This window comes from Etheostoma spectabile, unplaced genomic scaffold (assembly GCF_008692095.1).
Source record: "Etheostoma spectabile isolate EspeVRDwgs_2016 unplaced genomic scaffold, UIUC_Espe_1.0 scaffold403, whole genome shotgun sequence".
Lineage (NCBI taxonomy): Eukaryota > Metazoa > Chordata > Actinopteri > Perciformes > Percidae > Etheostoma > Etheostoma spectabile.
Genome location: NW_022605603.1, coordinates 308,089 through 314,146, shown reverse-complemented (window position 1 = coordinate 314,146; position 6,058 = coordinate 308,089). Strand labels below are relative to the sequence as shown.

At 44.7% G+C, this 6,058-nt stretch overlaps 1 protein-coding gene across 1 annotated transcript in view; it reads left to right on the top strand.

The window, feature by feature from the left end:
- LOC116686617 (ankyrin-2-like) overlaps window positions 1-6,058 on the top strand; it is a 158,017-nt gene that overhangs the window by 82,222 nt on the left and 69,737 nt on the right.

Sequence of the window (6,058 nt, the reverse complement as noted above, 5' to 3'; positions counted from 1 at the left end):
TAGTCGAGTCCAAGTCAAGAACCGAGTCCAAAGAGGTTTGAGTCCAAGACAAGACCGAGTCCAGGACAGAAAAAAGGTCTTAGTACATGACAGTATCAAGACGATATTTTGGGTTTCACTTTCCCCTCAATATTATTATCACCTAATAAGACACCTGGACCGGTCCGAGCCAGAGCCCAACAGCCACATCTGGCAAGACCATTGGCCGAGACCGAGACAAGTCCGATCCAAACTAGCGAGTCAGTACATCCGAGACCATAGAAAAAAATGGTCTTGATCCGGACTCAGCCCTGATACCAATGCAACATTTCAGTAAGATAATATTTTAGTATAAAATAAGAGGCATGGTTTACTTCATAAGGTGCATATGTGGTGTTATTACATCATCTTGGTCACATGACAGTGATATTTTACCCGAAATATTTGTTAAAGTATACAATTATTAAACTGGACTGAAAGAGACAATTATATTGTTTAATCACAATTATGTAAGAACAGTTAATCCTACATTAATAGTTGGAATTGTTCCAGCTACCACAGGCCTATGTAGTTTTTCATTTTAAGTTTTCATGCTATTCCTCTGGGCCCTTCTGCAGGAGGACAGACCCCCCTCCACATTGCGTCCCGCCTGGGTAAGACCGATCGTCCAGCTGCTGCGGCAGCACATGGCCCACCCGGACGCCGCCACCACCACGTCTACACCCCCTCCACATCTCGGCCCGGGGGGCCGGTGGAGACGGCCTCCGTCCGTGCTGGAGGCTGGCTTCGCACTCGCTGGGCGCCACCAAGGTGACGACTCCTAGATCCACTCTTATCATTATTTTCGTGTAACCACAGGTATCCATGCCCTCAGCCATGTGGGGGGGGGTGGGGTGTTCATTTCAACATCGTTAGCCTAGCTTAGCATGTTATTTGCTTCTGTAATACATACAGTGAGAACATAAGTACTTCAACACCATGCTATTTTGCAAGTTCGCTCCCCTAAGAATCAGGAGTGGTCTGAAATAGTCACCGTAGTGCACGTCGTGAGGTGACCATTCCATGTGAGGGACATGTCCACTGTGAGAGACATGTCCACTGTGATAGACATGTCCCACTGTGAGAGACATCATGTAAAAAAAAAAGTTTTTTAAACTATTTATTTGTATGATACAGCTGCAAATAATATTTTGATGTCCCCCCCCCCCATCCCACCCCCCCCCCCCCCCACACTCCATTATATCACTAAAATTAGTGACCTGTTTGGGGCACGTTAGCTGCACAAAGACACCTGTCCACCCCATCAATCAGTAAGAATCCAACTACTACAAAATAGCAGGGTGTTCAAATGAAATGTGGATCGGCTCGCTTTTGTCAATGTTTTTGTGTTTTTAATTAAAAAAATATTGGCATCAGCGTCTACATGTTTCAGCCCCGTCCCCCCCCCCCCCCCCATTACCCCCCCCCTCCCCCCCTCACACCCCTCACCTCACTCCCCAGCACATAGCCTACTGTAGTGTTTAAGACCCCCCCCCCCACCTTCTCCCCAACACATAAGCCTACTGTAGTGTTCAAGTTCCCAACGACCTAACCCCAGAGCACTTTGGTCTTGTCAATGGAACTTTCCATCCAGAATCTTATCGGCGTCCATTTTGGGCGTCTCGCGCTCCCTCATCCAATCAAAATCCTAGCTGTCACTACTCTGTTGGCCGCCTCGTCAACGCCAAACCACGACAACTACTTCTCTGAAAACGGGTAACTAGACATTCCAAAACAGTCCCGATACCGCTCTTTGTTAGTGTACCTGTTGAAATCTTCCCTGTCGCACATCTGCTAATCCCTTCTGGCCGACGCTTCTTCTTGTCGTGGTTCTTTAAACCCAAGTTCGAAATAGACGTGTTATAGCCGTGTCTTTAAAATCAGTTTTAATACGCCAATGCAGAGATACAGGACGAGATTGTAGTGGCATTCATGGCTCTTAAGGGGCTGATCCTATGGCGATATGCCATATTACAGTACGACTTATATGTGGGCAGCTCTCTGTGGCTTTTCGACGCTCACTTTTTAATAATGTGAACCATGTCGTGGCGGACATCTTGCTGGCTTTCCCTCTGATTGTGCATGAATTTACTTTATCACGTGGATGTGTCTACCATAGAGACCACTGCAGTCAGGCCAGACCGCCACAGAACCCCCCTTTGTTGTGTTGCATTACCCTATTAATAGTGAGAGCAGTCCTTTTGGGGGTGCGCTGAATGCTCGCGGTCCGCTGGTGCCTAACCTGCCGCCAGTCTCTCTGCGGACGAAGGTGTGGCCTACGGGAACCAAATCAGGAAAGTTGTTGTCATGACGCAGGTCCGTGTGTCCCACGCGGTTCATAATATCCCAAAGTCCTCTTATTCGTTAGACCGTGCCGATGACGTCTCCACGTCATCAGTGTAGAAGACCCCCCCTGCCTTCCTCTTCGTCCTGCACCTGATTCCATCACATGTAATCGCGGCTGTTCCACGAACAAAGTATTGCTCCTAATCTCGTGAGCCGGGCGCGGGTCCTAAACCCCCCCTGGTCATTGTTTCCTGTTCGTGGTTCTCATTAGTCAAAGTGCCCCTCGTGCTGTTTTCTTTGAAAGCTGAAGACTTTTTGTGTTAAGGTTACCCGCGTTATTGCATCAGCATTTCCAGCCGCCAGCTGTAATTGCTTTACTCACAAGGTAAAACGTCTAATGAATCCTACCTGATAAGACTTGGTCCCCAAGAAACCTAAGAAGTCTAAATGGTTTAAAAAACATTTAGATGTCATAATTAAAACATGTCCCTCCATAGCTTGTCTCAACATGGGGGACATTGGTCCCTCGGCCTCAATGAGATTCGATATGATATATGCCTGGATATATGTTAATGTCTCTGTACGTGTTATATTTGTTGGGTCTTATAAAGTATCGTATATTTAACGCCTTGTGTTGTCTTCCCGTTAACTGTGAACTTGTCTTTCCGGCTCAAAAATTGAAGTTTTTTTTTTTTTTTTTTTTTGATGTTTTGTGGCTTTTTCCTATTGTATTCACGAGTTTTTCCGAGGCCTTTTGACATGCTTTTTAAACAACACCAACTCCTTGTTAATAATGTTCTGCTCTTATTTCTTGGAATGCCTGTCCCACAAACCCTCATATTTAGCTATTAAATTTTTGACGTGGGTTTTTACGTCGTAGAGCACAGAAATTATACGATTCGTGGGGATCAGAGGGCATGTTTAGTCGATCCTAATGGGTATATTGACAAAGTTTGTCCGGATTCGGATTTTGAACAAATGCTATAAGATTCAATAAAACACGCCAAAAAAAATCACATGCCAGGATAATTCATACCTGAAGTACGTGTTTGGAAGTCATCCGTCTATTCGGCGCTAATTGGTTGAAAGAAAACGCATATTGGTCTGATCAACAAACACCTTGAATACGGGTCATTTGACCGCAGCGAACAACACAAGGTTTAAGTGGGCTTGGATTAGTTGTTGAAAATAGTCAACTGGCTTGTCTGTAAATAACTTATGTCATGTGTAAAGGGAGATCAAGTAGACCAATAACCTGAGTTTATACTTCTTAGATAATGTCCTCGTATTTACTGTCTTTTGAGCACATTTCGTAATCCTCGTTCCCCTGGTCTCCACAGAAGGTTTCACTCTCTCCCTGGCATGGCTGGTCTCCCCTTCTCGAAAGTCGGAACCTGATGTTGGCTGCAAGCTCTGCTGGGGCAGCTGCCTTCTGCTCGCAGCGATTACGCTGGAAAGGTATGCCCAACCCATAAACACAACAATTTTCAATTTTTAGCAATATATGCTGTTGGTGCTGTATCATTTGATGAACGTTGACTACAAGAGACACTGGTAGGGGTCTCAGTTTTAGCAGAAAACCGTCTTTATTTGGATTGACATCCAGTTTTTTGTCCGTGCTAATTATAACACTCAGTTTTCAGTCTTATAACCATTTAACTACTTCCTATGTATTATTAGTGTGTGTTGGTGTGTGTGTGTGTGTCTGTGTGGTTGGGGGTCGTCACTAACTTGCTATTTTCTATACTCGTCCCCCCCGTCGCTGCCCCCTGCTCCGCGGTTCCAGCCCTCCCTCGCCTAACGTCCTTGCCCACCTGCTCCTCATCGCTGCGAGCAGTTTCGCCGCCCTATGCGACAATCGAAAGGTGGCGCCTCGCTTGGCTTTTGACAAAGGACGTCGTCCCCAACCACGTCCTATGGGCTCAAGATGTGACGCCTACGGGCAGAGACAGCGGACGACGTGCTAAGTCTCTTCCACGTGTCGATTCGTACGATTGAAATCGTACAAAAAAACGGCTTCTGATCCAAGAGAGTCCGCGGTTCAAGCCAGATAGGAGTCCGCGGTGCGATGACTTCACCGTGACGCTGTTTTCGCATCAAATGTTTGAGACCTTAAGGTGTTCTCGCGTCATTTTCGGCACTGAAGTGCGGCACAATCCATCACATTGAAGGCCCAGCATAGTGTTTCTTGGCAAAAATGGATCGTCCGTCCACCAACACTATGATCAGTATTGGACAAGTTGCAATAGTCCTTATGTGTCAGCCGACAGCGACATATCGAGGCTATACTATAAAGCACTCACGCTATCTGAAGACATCGCTAGTGACGCATTCCGCAGATGCAACTCGTCTTATTTTGTCCCTCCGCACCAGCTTGCGAACCTCTTTTAGAGGCACTATCTGCTCGGGTCTGCTGAGCGTCGTCATTGACACCTTTCCTGCGGGACGTTCGCCAAGACGGCTCGTCGCTCACCTTTGTCAGTGTCCCGGCATTTCCCATACTTAGTATCAGTATCTATGGGAACCATCTAAGTCCTTCGTGTAAACAGATACTCTTTGCACGATCCGTATTGCTAGGACCACTAAGGCTTATAATAAAATGATGCTTGCTATCGACAGTATTAGGGACCAACTAAGGTCTATATAAAAGAGACTTCAGATACAGTATTATGGATCGCAACTTAAGTTCTATATAAAGAACGCATTCAGTACAGTATTAGCGACTTCACTGAAGGTCTATAAAAAAGAGTTACTCTAGATACAGTATTAGGACGCACTAAGGCATATCAAAAGAGACTGCATGATCCAGCATTAGGGACCTACTCAAGGTTTTGTCTTATAAAGAGACTTCGAATCCCAGTATTAGGACCACTAAGAGTCTATATAAAAGAGACTTCAGAGACAGTTAGTTAGGGGACCCTAAGTCTTCTATATAATAGAGACTTCCAGATACCGTATTTAGGACGCACTAAGGTACTATATAAAAGAGACTTCAGATACAGTTATTATGGACTCACTAAGTCTATATAAGAGAGACTTCAGCAATACAGTATTAGGGACCACTAAGGTCTATATTAAAGAGACTTCAGATACAGGAGGATTAAGGGTCTAAAAAGCCCAAGTATATAGTTCGGACATATGTCTATATAAGAGACTTCAGATAGCATTATTAGGACCGACTAAGTCTATTACAAGAGACTTCCTATGCCAATTAGGGACGCACTAAGGTCATATAAAGAGACTTCAGATCGGGCATTATTAGGGACGACTAAGGTCTTATATAAAGAGACTCAGATCGCAGTATTAGGTGACTCACTAGGTCTTATATAAATTAGAAAACTGCATATCCAGTCTTAGGGGACCACTAAGGTCTCATATAAAAGAGACTTCAGATACGGTATTATTAGGGACCACAGGTCTCTATAAAAGAGACTTCAGATACAGATTATGGCGCCACGAAGGTCTATATACAAAGAGACTTCGGATACAGTATTACGACCACTAAGGTCTATATAAGATACTTATCAAGACAGTATTTAGGGACCGACTAAGGTCTATATCAACAAGAGACTTCATGATACAGTATTTGGGCCACAAGGTCTATAATAAAAGAGACTTCATATACAGTATTAGGGGACCACTAAATCCAAAGAGGTTTGAGTCCAAGACAAGACCGAGTCCAGGACAGAAAAAAAGGTCTTATACATGACAGTATCAAGACGATAATTTTGGGTTTCACTTTCCCTCCAATATT